At 40.1% G+C, this 20,309-nt stretch overlaps 1 pseudogene; it reads left to right on the forward strand.

The window, feature by feature from the left end:
• The first annotated feature begins 4,218 nt into the window (after positions 1–4,218).
• LOC148023330 (uncharacterized) lies at positions 4,219–14,472 on the forward strand (annotated as a pseudogene).
• The last annotated feature ends 5,837 nt before the right edge of the window (positions 14,473–20,309 follow it).

The raw sequence follows: 20,309 nt of genomic DNA on the forward strand, positions 1-20,309 counted from the left end.
CTAATGTGAAGAATCCCTATATCTCGACGCCATAGGGGTTGCTATTGGGTCTCCTATACATTCCTATGTCTCTGTGTGATATGGGTTTCCTCTTGTCCTACAAATGATTCAAGATATATGCAACTTGTTAGTGAAGACTCCCTATCTCTTGACCCTAGGCCATAGGGGTTGCTAGTGGTCACTCAAACATTGGGTTTTCTCTTCACATTTTAACGTGAAGAATCCCTATATCTTGACCCATAGGGGTTGCTAGTGGGTCTCCCATACATTCCTATGTCTCCGTGGTGGTCATATGGCTTTCCTCTTCTCCTAGAAAAGACTGAAGAATCCCTATATCTTGACCCTATGGCCTTAAGGCCCTAGGGGTTGCTAGTGTGTCTCCTATACATTCCTCTGTCTCCGTGGTCATATGGGTTTCCTCTTCTCGTATAAATGATTCAAGATATATGCAACTTGTTAGTGAAGACTCCCTATATCTTGACCCTATGGCCTAAGGGCCATAGAGGTTGCTAGTGGTCACTCAAACATTGGGTTTTCTCTTCACATTTTAACGTGAAGAATCCCTATATCTTGACCCTATGGCCCCTTAGGCCATAGGGGTTGCTAGTGAGTCTCCTATACATTCTTATGTCTCTATGGTCATATGGGTTTCCTCTTCTCCTACAAATGATTCAAGATATATGCAACGTGTTAGTGGAGACTCCCTATGTCTTGACCCTATGGCCATAGGGGTTGTGCTAGTGTTCACTCAAACTTTGGGTTTTCTCTTCACATTTTAACGTGAAGAATCCCTATATCTTGACCCTATGGCCATAGGGGTTGCTATTGGGTCTCCTATACATTCCTATGTCTCCATGGTGATATGTGTTTCGATTCAAGATATATGCAACTTATTAGTGAGGACCCCCTATCTCTTGACCCTATGGCCATAGGGGTTGCTAGTGGGGCCACTTATTAGGAAAACTTTGGACCTCAAAAGGGCCTTGTAAGGGGAGACTAATGAGAGTAAAGGGGCACAGATTGCCACATGGCACTCAGTGATAAAAGCACCAAAATCATATCATGTAACATATCTATGGAAAGAGCTTCTTGAAGCGATCCTGATGCACACTAAAGCGCTCAATTTGGATTTGAAATGCCTAAGTTATGGCCATTCAAAGATCTTAGAATTACCCAAGTGGGCCCAATTTGTTACCACCAGCCAAATCCTATTGGTCCATGCAAAATTTGCCCTCAAGCCATAGGGCCCTTTTGAGGTCCAAACTTTTCCTAATGTCAAACATTGGGTTTTCTCTTCACATTTTAATGTGAAGAATCCCTATATTAAAATGTGAAGAATCCCTATATCTTGACCTTGTGGCCTAAGGGCCATAGGGGTTGCTAGTGGGTCTCCTATACATTCCTATATCTTTGTGGTCATATGGCCTACATCTAATCAAAACGATTCGCCTGCTAATCACATTTAAATCAATTGTGTGCAGGGATGGGATTCAATTGTGGTGATAAAGTTGGAATGTATATTGATGCTCGATTTATTGGTAGAGTGTGGGAAACACACCCGACTACCTATTGCTCTAGTACAGTTATTGGGGAAGGAAATGTATCACTTGTGGTTGAGATATGTGTCGATAAGGATGCGATTCTTCTCTTTCCCACTATGGATGCATTGAGGGTTTTGGATGCAACTCAGGGCACTGTCAGATGGAGTGTTGAGTCATTGCAGGGTGTATATGTGATACAGCAGAATGGGACTCATATGTAGGCAAAAGAGGGTGGATGTGTGATGCAACAGGATGGTACTCATATGCAGGCAAAAGAGAGTGAACGTGTGATTTAGCAGGATGGTACTCATATACCAGCTAGAGATGCTAAGGATGGAATATCTTTAACACAATTTAATGGACTTAGCTATCGTGATGCTTGGAAGGACAAACCATGTCACTTATGGGATCAAGGAAAGAACAAAAAAGGTTGGGAAGGGAGTCATTATGTACGTATATCCCTATGATTCAGTTAACTTCGAGTTGTTGGGTGGCAATAATGTAGGAGTGGGAGTGGATGGAACATTTGATGGTGAGTCAAGTACCCCCATAGAAGATGTTTGCAGTGTTAGGCTTTTCATTTGGCCTATCGAACAAATCACTATGCTTGATGGGTGAGCTTTGCTACAGTATGAGACCTTATCTAAAGAAAATGATACATATGACATGCACAATGGGGATGCCATCTTTGCAAAGCCACTATCAAGGAAACGAAAGTATTGCTTTGTAAATAGATAGCCAAGGACATCTTTACTGACATCCAAAAAAAGCAAAAAAATATCAGTAGAATCAGTGTAGTTACTATCAACCATTGATTGTTGTGTAAATAGTTGTTGTCAATGTGCAAAACGTGATAATGTCTAGGCTTTGCACAAAGAGTTCTGGAGTTAAATCTTACAAAAGAGAACAAACTACGTGTATGACACCCTGCAGGTTGCTTATCGTGATTTCCCATGTGGGAAGAAAGGTTATGTATTTTCTTTGAATGGTGAGGAGGTGTGTTGCAGAGCGTGGTACAAAATGCACAGCATTTTAAAAATATCATTCTATAGGTACAGGGAACATCATGAGAATGGTGTGCATCGTGTGGTGCATGGGAATGAGGGGTTGATACGAAAAGGGAGAGATCACAAAAAAATGGGGAGGGCACTCATACAGAGTTCTATAGACACTAGCTCAAAGAGAATGCCCCATAAGTGTAGGACAATGGAAGATGGCACAAGGGAGACCTTGCTTGTGGCACCAAACACATACAAGCAAGTTGATATTTTGCAAGATGTCAACAAAACTCTTGACAATTTAAATTATAAGCCTATGTCTAGCACCACATTCAACAGGATTTGGAATATAGAGTATAAGCATGTCACTTTGTCAAAAACAAGTGAGTTCTCCAAGTGCAGTATATGTAGTAGAATTAAGGCTCAATTGGAATCAACAAAGGATGAGGACATTACCATGCATCTCAAAGAAGATTTGAGAGTACATATGAAGCAACAACAAAGCTGTAGAAATGTCTACTACACATGGCGCAAGTTTTTAGAGATGCAGTGCGACAAATATTTATGTATTATTCATGATAAGATGGACCAAATGAAGACATCGATACCTAGATTGCATGTGAAATCTAAGGATTTTGATAGTGCATATCAATTACAGGTCTCCTTGATGACAGGTATGATAACACATGGACATGGGCATGGAATGTATGGTCATTTCTCATTAAATGGTATGTGGCCCTCCCAATGCCACAATCGGATCATTAGCATTGTGTTTATAGAATCTAGAAAGAATTGAAGCACATGGCCTTGGAGACTTATGCAATGATGGTATGCCAACCTGCGATGCCACATTATTCAAATCATTGAACTCAAGAAAGGCTCTGGATCGCCATTACAAAACAAGAGGCATGGGTGACTTCATCAATTCGACTAATGAAAGATCTCTTATAACTACAAGTGGTGATGAAGAAACTTCAAGTATGTATCCCAATTCTTATAGCCTCAATGATGATACTCAAGGTACTCAATGTTCTCAAAACCTACAAATAGAGTCTACTCAACAAACTTCAAATTCAATAACCAAACTTGTGTTTTGTACATTACCAGAAAATATTTTGCTGCAATTAGATAATTGTGCAGCAGCAGAAAATAAGAACCTTTATTTGTTTGCTTACTTGTCCTTGCTAGTGGCCAAAAGGGTTTTCAAAACAGTGATGTTGGGTTTTTTTATGGTGGGGAATACACATGAGGACATAGATGCATTGTTTAGCAGATTCTCAGAGAAGTTGCATACTAGTATGACATTCACATTTCCACATCTTATGGATACATTCAGGCAATGTGAAAGCTCATCACCGACACCTTTTTTGCTGACAAAAGTACCGGACTTCAAAGCCTTTGTTGATGGATACATATGTGATGGGGGGAAAATCTAGTGGTGGAAAATCTAGTGGCACACTCCAAACCCTTGCAATTTTGATTTTTTATGCAAGGTGAGATCCCACTAAGTCACCTGAACGGCTGCCTAGGGAAGGGGGAATTGAGTTGTGGAAGAGAGACAATGAAGGGAAACCAATGCTACCATTAGGATGCCCTGATGTGTTACCTATTACTGATTATGTGAGGGACAATGCGGCAGTTGTTGAAGGAATCAAAAGCTACCTACATTTTTGGCAAAAATGGTCTCAAAAGAAAGGAAAGGAAGTAGCGAGCCCACAGTACATTTAGCAGTCATTTCTTATTGGAAGGATATGGTTGACAAGCTACAGAAGCCAACCAACAAGTGTATTGGTAAATACACAAATTTTTGGCCGAAAACTGTAGGAACCCATCGTATGCAAGAAGTAGAAGAGGAGATAGATGAGTTCCAAGGATATGAGGAGTGGAATGAACACTATTGTGGTCCTTTAAATGGAAGGCCTAATGATGCTTTCAAACCACACATTGATGTGCATAAAGGTGACTTTATTCTTGTGAGGCCAGGGGAGCCTGAGTACCCAATATGGCTAGGAGTTGCAGAATCAGATGTCCAGCTAGACATATCATCTCCTAAGTATAAGAATATCTTAGTTCAATATTGGGCACCAAAACGCAGGGAAAAAGAACCCAACATTAGCCGAACTATATGTGGGAAAAGAGCTGGTGTTTCAACTTGCAAGACCCAAAGTGATGGGAGCTTGTTGATGATGTGGTTTGGTCGTGGATTCCAAGGGGCAAAAAGATTCCAGAAATAATTAAAATCCCATCCAGTGTAGTAGAAAAAACTCAAGCAAGCTTGCTTGTAACAATTGAATACTAGATTACTTGTGTTCTTCCTATGCTAAAATCAATCACTATATCCAGCCCATGCTTGATTTTTAAGCATAATATCAATTACCATTTTTTTCATACAATTTTACTTATGTAATAAAGTATAGTGTATGGTAAGGCCTATGACAATGTGGTCATAGGGTTTCTATTTTAATTGTTCATGCTATCCATCTAGCATTATCTTTATTGTTAAATTGGAGTGTTGTTCCTTGCTGATCTTGGATATTGCTTTTATAACATTATGCAGGTATGATTAAACAAATGTGGATGGAAGGACTTCATCAACAATTCAATTGAAGAATGATATCGTATGCCTCATCTACATCAATGCTCTTACAAACACAAAAATGGTGTTTCTTAACACCACTAATATCATGAGAAGTTATGTCTTTGCCTACAACAACTAAATATTATTGTTTCATATTTCAATACTACAATAAAAAAAATACACAATAATTGCAATCGAAGTTATTCAAAACACACTCCTGTTATTTTTCTCAACAATTGCAATCCAAGTTATTCAAAATAAGCACTCCTTGAATGTATGGGATTTTCCCAAGTTAAGTGGGGAAATGGGTCATGGAGACCTCCAAATTGGTACCAAACTTGCAGGATTTTCCAAAACTATCTAAGAGGGTGTTAGTCCCATAGTCTATGGCCAATGGGCCATATGACTCATTCATAGTCCTTTAGCATTATGGTGGCCAAAAGGCATTAGATCTATTTGAGTGTATATTCATTCATAACCCTATGGCCAAAGAGCCATAGGGCTCAACAAGAAATACTTATTATGGCTATAGATATCTCTTTTCTAGCCATCCAAAGGGACATACAACTATTAAAAGGGCCATGACACTTACTATACAAGTCTCTTTTTTAGGAAAATGATAACTTAGTTGTAGGTTTTCAACATAAATCTATATAGTCATGAATGTGGAACCTGTTTGAGTGAAATGAGGTCCATACCTCTATGGTCCTTAGGCCATAGGACTCAAACATCACCATCAAACTATTAGAGTACACACACAATCACATCTTAAAGACCACATGGCTATAGAAGAAAGCTTTCCTAGCCCTATTGTTGGCGAAAGGGCCATAGGACTCAATCACTTCCATTTAGCCTTCCAGCTAAATCACCATAGATACATTATAGTATACACTCAATCATAGCCTTGTGGCCAAAGGGCCATAGGGATCTACAACAAATGCATTTCTATACCTATGGCCAAAGGGCCATACGACTCAATCATATCGTTTTAACACTATGGTCAAAACATTATAGAAATATTTGAGTGTACATTCAATCATAGCCCACTAACCTAATGAGAACAGGGGTCTCTTTCCCATGCTTATGGCCGAGTGGCCATAAGGGTCAAAGGGCTCTTATTGCCAAATAGTATTAGGGTGTCCTCTCTTACTCTATCACTCTCTCTTTGTCAAAGAATAAAACATAATGTTATTCAATAACAAATCTCACACATATCACTAGCATGGATGGCAAGACCATAGTCTTACACTTGGTATGATCTCAACCAAGGCACTCATTCTATGATGCATTGCATCCAGAGAAACTCTCACATTTTTTGGGTGTGTCACATGAAAAAAATGCACAAGACCTAACTTCTCCTTAGCTAAAACCAATTTTAAATTACCATCCAAATGAATGATATCATCCAAGAATATCTTTTGGACATTCCAAAAGAGAGAGAGAGAGAGAGAGAGAGAGAGAGAGAGAGAGAGAGGACAAGGAACATGGAGGGATAGGCTCTTGATAATGACTCTACCACCTAGGATTAAGTGTACATGGATCCTCGAGGCTTTGCTTGCTACCTATCGTATAAGTCTCTCACTATAGGCTAGGCAGACGGCAGCAAGCAGCATCAATGAATCAGCATGTAGCCTTCCTTTCCTTCTGCAACTAGTGTGCTTCCCTCCTTTCTTTACTGCCTCTTTTTTCTCTCATGTGGCTAGGTTGTCGAGATACAAGAATCATGCAAAGCTCTTACCTGCATGCAACCTATGGGACCATGGGCCTAGTTAGAGAGAGAGAGAGAGAGAGAGAGAGAGAGAGAGAGAGAGAGAGAGAGAGAGAGAGAGAGAGATTGGTGAACCCATAGGAGCATTTCACATCGGAATTGGAACAAGCAAAAGCGCATGGCATTTCTTATTAGAGCTTGTGGTAGAATAAAAGCCTTTTTTGAAGTGGGAAACAAATCATATGTAGTCTCTGGCTAAGGTATGTCTATCTTAGAGCGATCCTTAAGATCCTTTGCCAATGCCAAAGCTACACTTTTGCAAAGCTCACGAGAGTAGTGTTGCAGAAACCAAGCACGCTCTTCCTTCAATATTGCCCTTCTTTAATGTGTTTATTGCTCCATCTAATGACAATAACAAGTTATAAGCATTTAACTACTCCTAAAGATTAATTCATGTAAACAAATAGGTAGTTCATCTACCAAGAAAAACAATAACATCTAAAGTGCAACAGGGTTAAGGAATTGGAGCTTAAGTGATACAAGAGCTCTATAGTCCTATGGCCGAAGAGCATAGGGCTCAATATCAGACCTCTTTCTAAGCATATGACCACCTAGTCATAGTCCTAGAAAGGACACCTCTATCAAGACTTTAAACCTAATGGTATTCACTCATTCAAAGTCCTAGGGACTCATGGCTATATGGCTTAATAAGAGATCTCTTCCCCACATATGGGCATATGGCCAACTAGTCATAGGCCTTGAAAGAGCACTTCTATTAAAAGGAAACTTTATGGTATGACCACTCATCCATAGGTCTACACAAGTAATCCAGATGGCTATAGGGATCAATAGGAAACACTTATTATATATCTATAGGTGTCCTTTCTAGGCTCATAACCATCGAATCACATAGGCTCATAATGGCCCAATTTTTTGAAAGGGGACTTTTTGAGCTTGATATACACTCATTCATGCCCCTATGGTCCTTTGGCCATAGGGGTCTCTTTCTAGGCCTACATAGATATATTTTCTATGCCCCAGAGGCATCTTTAATAGGCATATATGATCGGGATCATAGGGTGTACTCCCTCTATCTCTATCTCTCTCAAAACATTATAATACAAAACATGCCTCTCATGTAATAACATAATACAAAACATACCTCTTATGTAATAGCACAAACAACCATATTCATTTAGTCACTCGTCTCTTGCCCAAGAAAAACGAGCAGATCATCCCATCTCAAACTACGATGCACTAGCCTTCCAGAGTGGGGAAACGTCCCAATGGGGTGGAGGTTACGCCCATAGAACTTATTCACATGGCCGAAGCCGTCAATTCTGCCCAGCTGGCCGAAGCCGTCAATTCCTTATTTAAAAAATTTCTTTTTTCCAAACAAATTTGGGAAATTCAAACACTTCCATTTGGGAAGATCAAACACTCTTTTGAACTTAAATTACTTTAAAACACATGCGCGAGTTTCGTGGGACGATTGTCCGCATTTATAGTCAAGGTTTCTCTTAATTAGTCCCTAGGCTAAGACTAAGGTCGCGTATGCAATGCCTTTAAATTATGACTTTAATTTAATTCAAGAACTTCGTAATTGAAAGCTTTTCCACTCACCTCGTGTACATTCGTAGTGGCGACAACACTGTGTGTAGTGGCTGCTCCCAACGCTTCGTGTTCGCAGCTAGTCTTAGCTTCGTTGTGTACGGACTCGCGAGCGCGTTTTTGGGCCATTTTACACTCACACACAATAATAAGCTCACGAGGAAATTTAAAAAAAATTTGACACAATTTTCGCATATAGATTGAGGTTAACGTAGAGTGCGAATATGAATTTACGTTACAATTACCTTATTATTTTTGAAATTTAATCTAATTTTCAATTTTTGGAATAAAACTAAAATTTCCAAAATTTCTAGGTATTTAAATGCAGATTTTATTAATTTTTCTTTTTTCTTTAATTAAAAAGTCATTTTTAACTCAAAAATTTGATTAAAATTCTTGAAATTAGCAAAAATTATATGAAAAATTCTCTAAATTCTGAAAATTCCGAATTCTACAAAAATTTCTAGAATCTTAATTTTCTTAATTTCAATTAATTAAATTATCTTAATTTTTAACTCTAATTAAGTGATTTTCTACCCTTAGTTAATTCAAAATTAGATTTTCATAATTTTCCCTCGATCCTTACACTAATCTTCACACATGGTACTCATAGCACTTTTTAATTTTAAGATTCTCTAATTTCCTCTAATTTCTTTTCATAGTTATGAAAAGTAATTAATTTTCAATAATTCGATATTAATAGATTTTTGAGCATTTCTTTATTGCATCATACTTATATGCTATCTAATTTCGCAAGAAAAATATCAACTCTTGCTAATTCTGCATAATTTCACTAATCGTGATTAGCACTCGCTAATTACAATTTGGCAAATTAAGCATAATTAGACACACACACGCATAGAATGCTTTTATATATTACATTGAGTGTATAAATTCTTATGCATGCTTTAATTAAAGAAATTGACTAGATACGTAAGAGGATTTTGATTAATGTAGAGAGAAGGAGAGTAATTGAGCTCTAATTGAGCTTAATTAAGAGAATAAGAAACTAATCTAATGCTGAAATTCATTCATTTGCAGCAATTAAGAGGATATGCAACTTGAAAATTGCAAGATTACCTTAGCGGTTATGATCCTTGCTCCTTCGTTGTCAACTTCTCTCTAAATCTAATGAGTGATTAGGAAATTAGGGTTTTCCCTAATGTGAAACCCTAATCTCACAAACCCTAACCCTAATTTCTCTAAAGCTTAACCCTAAATTTGCTCTCAATTTTTTCTCCAAAAATGGCTAAGGATGGGGTCTTTATATAGGGGAGTGCAGGGCCTTAGTGAGAGGGTGTTAGGAGTAGTTAACTGAGCCCATTCTCTCTCTAGAAGAAGCACCTTCTCACATGCTCCTAAAACTTGGCAATGGTTGCCTCATGCACCACACATGCCCAAACCGCGTGCCCAAAACCATGGTTTTTGCCCTAAGCCTTTTCACCATTCAATTTTGCATTTTTCCTGGCAATTTCTCATTAATTGAATTGAGTCTAATGTGCACATAATTTGTCCATTTTTCGATCCTTTTCGACCAATGAGTACGCACACACATATAGCACAAGACTCCTTTGTAAATACGGTAATTACTCCTTCAAAAAATGTATGAAAAGAAAGCCGAATTTGCACACTTTTAAAAACTCAATTCTCTTTAAAGTTCTCGTAAGAAAAAGATTCGGAATAGCACAACCTCAGGTTGGGATATTAAATTTTGTACATTTTTTGAAGGAGTAATTACCGTATTCACAAAGGAGTCTTGTGCTATATGTCTGTGTGTATTCGTTGGTCGAAACGGATCAGAAAATTGACAAAGTATGTGCACAGTAGACTCAATTCAATTAATGAGGAATTGCTGGGAATAATGCAAAATTGAATGGTGAAAAGGCTTAGGGCAAAAACCATGGTTTTGGGCACATGGGCATGTGTGGTGCATGAGGCAACCATTGCCAAGTGTCAGGAGCATGTAAGAAGGCGCCTCTTCTAGAGAGAGAATGGGCTCAGTTAATTGCTCCTAACACCCTCTCACTAAGGCCCTGCACTCCCCTATATTAAGACCCCATCCTTAGCCATTTTTAGAGAAAATTTAAGAGCAAAATTTGAGAGCAAATTTAGGGTTAAGCTTTAGAGAAATTAGGGTTAGAGTTTGTGAGATTAGGGTTTCACATTAGGGAAAACCCTAATTTTCTAATCACTCATTAGATTTAGAGAGAAGTTGACAACAAGGAGCAAGGACCATAAGCGCTAAGGTAATCTTGTAATTTTCAAGTTGCATATCCTCTTAATTGCTGCAAATTAATGAATTTCAACATTAGATTAATTTCTTACTCTCTTAATTAAGCTCAATTAGACCTCAATTACTCTCCTTCTCTCTACATTAATCAAAATCCTCTTACGTATCTAGTCAATTTCTTTAATTAAAGCATGCATGAGCATTTATATACTCAATGTATATATAAAAGCATTCTATGCATGCGTGTGTGTCTAATTATGCTTAATTTGCCAAATTGTAATTAGAGAGTGTAATCACGATTAGTGAAATTATGCACAATTAGCAAGAATTGATATTTTTCTTGCGAAATTAGATAGCATATAAGTATGATGCAATAAAGAAATGCTAAAAAATCTATTCATATCTAATTGTTAAAAATTAATTACTTTTCCTAATTATGGAAAGAATTAAGGGGAAATTAGAGAATGTTAAAATTAAAAAGTGATATGAGTACCATGTGTGAAGATTAGTGTAAGGATCGAGGGAAAATTATGAAAATATAATTTTGAATTAATTAAGGGTAGAAAATCACTTAATTAGAGTTAAAAAATGAGCTAATTTAATTATATAAAATTAAGAAAATTATAGAAATTTATAATTCTGGTAATTTTTACAGAATTCTAAATTTTCAAATTTTAGAGAATTTTTTCTATAATTTTTGATAGTTTTAGAATTTTTAAATCAAATTTTTGAGTCAAAAACAACTTTTTAATTAAAGAAGATGCATAAATTAATAAAATCTGCATTAAAATACCTAGAAAATTAGGAAATTCTAGTTTTATTTCAAAAATTGGAAATTAGATTAAATTTCAAAAATAATAGGGTAATTGTAATGGAAATTGATATTCGCACTCTACGTTAACCTCAATATATATGCGAAAATTGTGATAGTTTTTGTTTATTTTCCTCGTGAGCTTATTATTGTGTGTGAGTGAAAAATGGCCCCAAAACGCGCTCGCGAGTCTGTACACAATGAAACCGGGACCAGCCGCGAACACGAAGCGTTGGTACCAGCCACTATACACAATGTCGTCGCTACTACAAATGTATACGAGGTGAGTGGAAAAGCTTTCAATTACAAAGTTCTTGAATTAAATTAATGTCATAATTGAAAGGCATTGCATACGCAACCTTAGTCTTAGCCTAGGGACTAATTAAGAGAAATCATGATCGTAAATGCGGACAATCGTCCCACGAAACTCGCGCATGTGTTTTAAAGTATTTTAAGTTCAAAAGAATATTTGATCTTCCCAAATGGAAGTGTTTGAATTTCCCAAATTTGTATGGCAAAAAAAGCAAAATTTTTAAATAAGAAAAGTTCTAATGGGTAAAATTGAATTCTCGCCAGCTGGGCGGAATTAACGCCTTCGGTCGTGTGAATAAGTCCTATGGGTGTATCCTCCACCCCATTGGAACATTTCCCCACTCTGGAAGGCTAGCGCATCGTAGCTTGAGATGGGATGAGCTGCTCGTTTTTCTTGGGCAAGAGACGAGTGGTGCCAATAAGCCCGCCAAGCGAGGAGCATCTCCAAGGGGCAAGGGGACTTAGCGGGGGCTATGAGTCAATTAAAAATCCCTTAGTTGCTTAGGACAAGATGTTAGCTATCCTCGTTGGTACCGCCGGATTCTAGATCTTCCGGTGTATTAGCGTAGCACCTGAGGCCGAGTCGACTGGAAGCACAGGAGCTCGGAAAGCCGCGCAATGGAAAGGCATTGGAAGCCCGGATGGGTTGTGCAATGGAAAGGCACTGGAAGCCCGGGAAAGGCTTGTGCTGTGGATGAACTTGGACTCTCGATAGGCCATGTTAGGACGCAGAAACGCTCATGGAGGCAACGTCGTTAAATAAAAGTAAATGATTGTAATTGAACAATGAATTTAAATCAAAGTAGGGACTGTTTTCAATAAACAATGTCTTATCTTGTTTGAAACGTTTGAAAGGCTATTTTAACGAAAAAAGTATCGTAAATAAAGTAAAGGAACCTGTTTGTATATGTAAAACAGTGTGGTAGTAATTAGGAAACACTGGACCCTTCAATGAGGTAGTCCCAACGACTTCGATTCATGGTCAAGTGGATCCAATAAGTCGGATAGCTTTCCAACAATTCTAGATCCGTAAGAGACCGTAAGGATGAGAACCCAAATAAAACTTGTTTTAGGGGAAAGGTTAACGGCCATGCCTCACACTTGATGGGGAAAAATGTGTTAACTCTATGAACCAAGTGCAAGGTTTATTTATTGTAATCTTAAGGTCGCAGACCTTGATTAACAATTAAGGCTTTAAGAGACCGCGTTTCCCCTGCGAGGTAGATAATAGACTACATTGGTTGCTCGTAATCCCTTCGGTATTCCAGTCGGGACGAGGGAGGTCGTCAACCGCATACGTACTAAAAGTCTATTAGGCTGTCAAAGGTTAGTCTTCCCCGATTTGGGGTCGGCACCTCACACAAGTTCAAGAGAAGTCGAGTACCATTGCACAATTGAAGAATATCATTCAATGAATGAAAGAGACTCCACTGGGAGCAAGGGAGCGTAAACGGACCTTTAGTTCTATAGAGACACTTGCGCTCGGTGGTGGTGCTTCCAAGAGGAGAGTGTTAGCAACTAAGTGAGCATACTCTTCCCATCAAGTTTCAATTAAAACATACATTTTCATGTTAACACTAATAAGTTGCTGATGTAATCTCAGAAATTTTATTCAAGAGGTGTGTGCTAGTGAGACCCGCACTGATCGTGCATATCTTATGTTGAGATGCCTCAAGCCAATAGACATCATCTCCTTCCTCCATAAATTAGAGTCAAAGCGCATGAGGGATGCAATCACTAAAAAGGTAATGCAAAAATTTTCCAACATAGTGTCCGAGCTTGATGTCCTGATTGCATGTGACGATGCGGGCATTAGCACAAAGGGATACCAAGCGGTCCATCAACTCTTGAAAGATGCATTACGCAAGCATGGCATCACTCAATACTTCTTTCTTGTACCACATAGGATTCATCTTGCCTGAAAGGTAAGCAGTTAAGATGTTTTTTCTCGCCTAGGGGAGTATCTGCGTGTTGAATGCACAATGTGCATCCCTGGCATTTTTAAAAAGCGCTCGGGGTCGAGGAATGGATCAAGTGCATCTGCAAAGGTAGATGGATATCAATATACAAAGTTCAATAATATTTTTGTTGACCTGAGAAATCTTCAACAAGCAATGATCTCTAAGTAGGTGAGGGCACAGATTTTTACAATGTATGACCTTTGTGTTCTTATAATGTATGACCTATATGTTTTGTAGTGCTAGGAGAGAAGTTGGCTTTTGTGTTGAAGCTGGATGAGTGTGTCTCAAATAGTTAAGGGTCAAAGGCCTGAGAGGATCAGCGTAACACTCATGAATGATGCCTTATTCTGTGCAAAGTGAGAAGATTCAATGCTCCAGATAGACCCTCTTTTAGTGTCCAATCGGAGAAGGAGATATGGTGGCTAGGTGCATTCAAAGTTCCCAAAGAAATGCACGAGGTCCTCCACTGGATGTTTGATAGAATTCCATATATACCAAAGACAAATTGTGCTCAAATGATGTTAGGCGAGAAGTTGGATGTTCAAGGATTTGGAACATTTGAAGTGGAGTGGCATTTGGGTGGAGATTTGAAGACAATTAAGTGCTTGCTTGGATGCAAGCAAGGTGCCAATTCTTTGTTGCCTTGCCCATTCTATACTCGTGGATACAAGAAACCAACAAAGGGTCAAAATGTCACTTCACAAGGGAAGAGACTAGAATAAAGCACCACCACACAGCCGGAAGCTCAAGATGGCGGTGGGGGTGAGGATGCAGAAAGACAATGGGACACGTCTGTGTTGAGCTGCCCCATGCTTGACGAGCTAGACAGGGCATGCTTGGATCGTGATTGGAATCCTATCATTGACTTCCCACTCAGTAATGTTTATTTCTGCACATTACATGCATTCATGCGTATATTTGATTGTTTGTTGAAGCTTCATATTGATTATGCATTCACCATGAAGCCCAATGAAAGATCAACAGATGCACTGACCCAAGTAGAGGCCCTTCTGAATTCAATCGGGTGTCATGGTGGAAATGTTTCCATTGTGGCTAACAAAAACTCTAGCGTCACTCATGAGATTGCTCAACAAGTATCCATGACTGGTGCAAAAGCGAGAAGGTTTCTTCAAAGGCCACCCTCAAAGATGACAAGAACTCATCATGAGGACAAAGAAGATGATGAGGTGCAGTCGGAAGAGTAGATGTGGGAGCTATGGAAGGAATTATGCAAGTGCACCACCGACAACAATCCAAATCCAATGGTCGATAATCGAAGAAAGCAAGTGTGGGCATCTTTTGACAAAATGGTTAAGCTAATGTCTCATTCAAGTACAACCGAACAACAGCGTACAGAGTTTCAAGATCGTCTAGTCAAGTTCACAATAGTAGTCACTAATGCTTGGGGTGAAACAAGCATAACCCATTATATGGTATGCCATTCTAACACATCGAATATAGGACTAAAAATAGACACGCACTAATAATACTTCTTTTGTTTGGTGGGATGGTGCAATACATTTTATTTGCACATGGGACCTACTTCATGAATACATATGGGTCGCTTGACATTTGGAGTACACAAGGCGAGGGGGGTTTATTTCAAAAATACGCATCATGGAGGTGGTAGAGTACGGCCAAACTACTTACAAGAGATGTTTAATTAGTTCTTTCGAAGCACATTTGGACGTAAGCGAGACATGGAGCGTGTGCGAAACTCTGAAATTGCGAGACAAGCCGGACGATGAGCCCGCCCATCACCATTCTGAGGCATGGAGAAGTACACATGGCCCTGCAACCCATGCTACTTAGCGTCAAACTAGGGTGCGTGTAGGCAAAATATGGGCAAGGAACTCCTAAGGCCATATTGTATCTTTGAAGAAATTTTCAATTTATGTCATTTTTGAATTAAAATTGGTGTACCGCGTGAAACCCCCCGAGGAGGGTGGACATTAGTGGGTGGCCGAATGTGAACAACCACCTCCGATTTAAAACCTCATTCTCTCACAACTTCATAACATTCCACCCACGATACTTCTCCTCACATGGCACGCACTAAGCAAACTGCACGTGCAAATGTGCAAAACTGTAACACGCTCCAAGGTACTCAATGCCCATGGAGACCTAATGAGACCAATAGGGCCTCCACATCAGTACCACACAAAGAACAGAGCGTAACGTGGGGCAGCCATACACTACAAACTCCAGGATGACGAGCGGCCTCATAGTCAATAGGTAACACGCCCTCAACATCTACGACGACAATGGGCCAGATTAAGATGATGGGAGGCTGGCGGTGCTTAATAGGAGGGTACATCGATGATGAGCCAGACACGGACCCAGAGGAGCCGTAACCCCATTCAGACGGGGAGCCTAGTGTAGGCGGCAGGGCACCATGGGAGGACATGTAGACCCCTCCCATCCGCGCATCGGGCCCTCGAGGCAAGGTACTACCTCCTCGAGCTCTACGAACCACAGAAATGCCGGTAGAGCCTGAAGATGAACAAAACAATGAAGATGATGAGCAGCAGCCTAGTAATGAAGGGCAGGAGCTACAAGACGTACTTCAGTAGTAGCAGCAATAGTCAGAGGGGAGGCCAGATCCAACACAATGGAAGCAGGCAAGAAAAATAAAGTTCTTCTAGAGAGCCCTTCAACCTGCCCCGCAAAATGTCCAAGCACCTCGTAGGGTCCAACAAAGAAAGACACGCCCCTACAGCAAAGTTTTTGCAGAGATCAAGCACTACCAGAAATCGACAGAACTTCTGATTCGCAAGGGTCCCTTTGCAAGGACATGCAAAGAATTTTTGCAAAGCTATCGGATAGAGTTCCGCATGCAAGGTGTCGCACTCGAGGCGATCCAAAAGGCAACTAAAGCATATTTAGTGAGCCTATTCGAGGACACTAATTTATGTGCAATACATGCAAAGAGAGTTACAATACAAGATAAAGACCTAGCCCTTGCACGGCGCATTAGAGGCAAGCGTAATTAGAAACCTCAAATGTAATCTTCCTTCTATAATGAGAAATACTTTTGTCTATGACTATGTCAGAGCGCTCTAGCTCCTTTTCGATTGTGTAATTAACTAATTGTACACGAGCGCTCTAGCTCAAAATTCTTGTTTTGATCTTTTTTCTCATCTACAAAAGTTCTTGCAGATGACACGAGACTTGCGCACCGATTGGCGTGCTGGTGATGAATTTATTTTTTTGTCAGCTGTTAGGGGCTACTGTGTGGCCATGAATCAGCTTTCCAAGGATTTTGGATGGCTGATCTACGCGACTCTCTGGCCAAGGCCCCTACAACCACACAGGAGCCCCTAGTAGTTGACAAAAAAAGAATTCATCACCAGCACATACTTGTCTGTCAGTGCACAAGTCTCATATCGTCCATATCAAAGCAATAACTTTAATTTCAACTAAATAGAGAGGAATGAATAGAAGTTGTGCAACAAAACATGTGTTTTCATTAAAAATCATGTTTACATTCGACTGTCATTTCCAAGAAGTTTATTTACAAAGTTTGTGCGATGCCGCTTGGCTTTAGGGACCTTAACAAGCAAAAGGGTTTTTGTCATGGCATCAAGATCATCACTGCCTAAGCTTCGGTGTATCCCTATGTGGGCAAGCACTGTACCTCGGAATCCTGTGCTAAAGGTACCTATAGCTAGACCCTTCCTCACTAGGATTACATAGTTAGCCCCTTGGCTTATAGGGAAGAGGCACAAAAATTTTGAGAGGGCTTTCACTGCCCATACATAGAATCGGCCGAAGGGTGTGAAGTCTATGTGCAGGATGGCAATATCTTCCTTTGGCATCCTCTCGATATAGTGTACGATGGCCGCTTGTGGGCCGAACGCCTTGCGTGTGGCTCGCCCATGCGTCCATGTCAATTACGTTCTCCAAGTACAAGACATATTAGCACTAGCAGTAAAAACCAAACTGTACTGAGCGACATAAGGCGTTTGTTTACCTCATCCAAATCGTCTTCCTCTTTGTTCGTATTGAGGTTAATGGAAGACCTTTTGTGTGTGGTGTCTTTTTCTAGCTTGGAGTCGGGTAGGGGGTGCATTGTCCTCTGCAATGAGCAATGCTTGGATGGCCATGAATTCCTCTTCTGACACTAGGTCTTGCTCTACATTCTTGACCTCCTGGTTCATGAGGGTGACAGTTTCTAGTACAGAATCACCAAGGGGGAGGAGCATGTCACTCAGGAGGTCAACAGTGTTGTCTAAGGGGAATTTAGTCTTGATGACAAGCATCCCCCAAGCATTCATCCATTCGAAGGCTGCATGCTTTATCCAAATCATGGAGAAAAACAGGTAATATCTCACCCTCGTTAAGCTGTAGAGGAATCCATTTACCCTTTTTAAGCATCCAATGCTCATAATGAAAGCAAATATACAATGTTGTGCGAGATCTTAGGTATCTTATGCTAATATTTTGCCCCATGTTGCATCTATAAGTGTACCCATTGTGCAATCCTTCCTCCACAATTGCACATTTCTCACCAAGTAATGCCTCAAAAAGCTCAAATTCAACCTCCTTGTATACAAGCATAGTAGTAGTTTGGCTGAATGGAAGGTCATGAAAAATGTGCACAAAGACATGGATTGCGCAACACCAACTCAAACCCAGAGATCTGGACATTATTCCAAACTTCATTGATGAACAAATATCTATACTGGTCTTATGCTTGAGGGCAAACGCTGACCAAGCACCTAGTTGGGGCCATTCTAAGCTATGAAGATCAAGTGGTGAGAGAGGTTCAAGTTTACCATACTCTCCTGCTTTCTTAGGAATAATATATGTATGCGAATAAAAGAATACCCTCCTTTGATTGAGTTGTGATGGAGGCATTCCAGGGAACATCACCTCCCCAATGCTCGTATAAATCGATGTGAATGTACCTGATAGACTTTGGAGAGGTTGCTCTTCAATAAGACTTGAGGGGAAGATGACTACAAAAGCACCAAAATAAGTAATCATGCAATGATTTATATGGAAGTTGAAGAGCAACAATGTGATACACGAAACAAGAAACCTACAATTCGTAGAGAATGCCCTCTGTCAAATGTTATTACGTACATGTATGTCTGATAATCCAATGGACAATCGCCACCACTCCGCACATTTCTTCTCCTTGAAACCAAGAAGCCTCCCTTTCCAATGTTGGTCTAATACATTGCGTTGCCACACACGATAAGGGCCAATCGCTGTGGGTTGCATGTAAACCCAAGAGCCTCTCTCGAACCCTATTGCTACCCATTCTCCACCATTGTTCCGTGTGTTATGAAACACAAGTTCTTCAATCTCGTCTTTTGGTAGTTGATGGTGTGTGCACGGGGTAGTCATTTGAATGAAGGAAGGGGGGAGCTAGTATGGCTTAAGAAAGCTAATGCGAGCTTCTAAGAGGTTTGGTGAAGTGTAGGTTGTGGCAGCAATGGATAGCTTGAGAGAGAGCTAATGGAGAGATTTTTGATGGAGAGATTTGGTGAGGTGCACCAAAGGAGAGGTTGAGATGTATGCATCAATGGAGACCATGGGAGCCTCAAATTAGGTGCACTAATGGAGAGCTTGAGAGTGGAGAAGCAACGGAGAGCTTGGGAGGGATGGTGCACTTGTAAGCTAGGAGAGCTTGAGAGAGCTTGTAAGCTTGGAGAGCTTGAGAGAGCTTAAGAGTGGAGAAGCAATAGAGAGCTTGGGAGGGATGGTGCACTTGGAAACTTGGAGAGCTTGAGTGTGGAGAAGCAATGGAGGGCTTAGGGTGCAGAGGAGATGATGATTCTTAGCAATGGAGAGGTATAGAAAGCTTGCTTGCTGCAACAATGGAGAGCTTGAGAGGTTTAGAGAGAGAAAATGGGAAGGAGAGGATGTGGACTAACAAAAAGTTTACTTGCAATCAAAGGGAGCTTGGGAGAGGGATACTAGAGATAGGAAATGCTTTTTTGACCATAGTATAGGTTGGGAGGGAGTTTTAGAGGGAAAAAGTGAAGTTTTGAAAAAGTTTCATTAAAAAACAAACTAGGGTTTTTTTATGCACAAGATTTTTTGGTGGGGCTAAAAGTGCATGCATTTAATAACCCCCCACTCCCCCTACCTAACCCCACCCCCTATCCCCCTTCCTTCTCTCTAGGGACAAAGACATAATGAGGCTGGAAAAGTAGACTTCCCCCCACTCTGTGGAGTGCCCCAATTGTTACCACCATCCTCTTCCTATTGGCCCATTCATAATCACCCCTTAATCTAAAGGGCCCTTTTGAGGTCCAAAATTTTCCTAATGGGGCCTTATTTTCCACAATTTTGTCATATTTTTTTACCTATTCTCCTATCAACTACGATAATTATTAGGACATTTACCATGATGAATAAGAAAGATAAGAAGAGGTTCCCTAGAGCTGGCCACAATCACCATGAGCACTACCTCTTCTTTCAATCGCCATTTTGAGGACAGAATGTAGTGTGAACTCGCACCCTAGGTTTAGAGAAAGAGAGACAAGGGGAGAGAGAGGCAAAGACATAGAGATAGATAGAAAGAGAATACCATATGACCCCTTGG

This window comes from Lygodium microphyllum, chromosome 16, assembly GCF_053477565.2.
Source record: "Lygodium microphyllum isolate KBCC chromosome 16, Lygodium_microphyllum_v1.1.10, whole genome shotgun sequence".
Classification (NCBI taxonomy): Eukaryota; Viridiplantae; Streptophyta; class Polypodiopsida; order Schizaeales; family Lygodiaceae; genus Lygodium; species Lygodium microphyllum.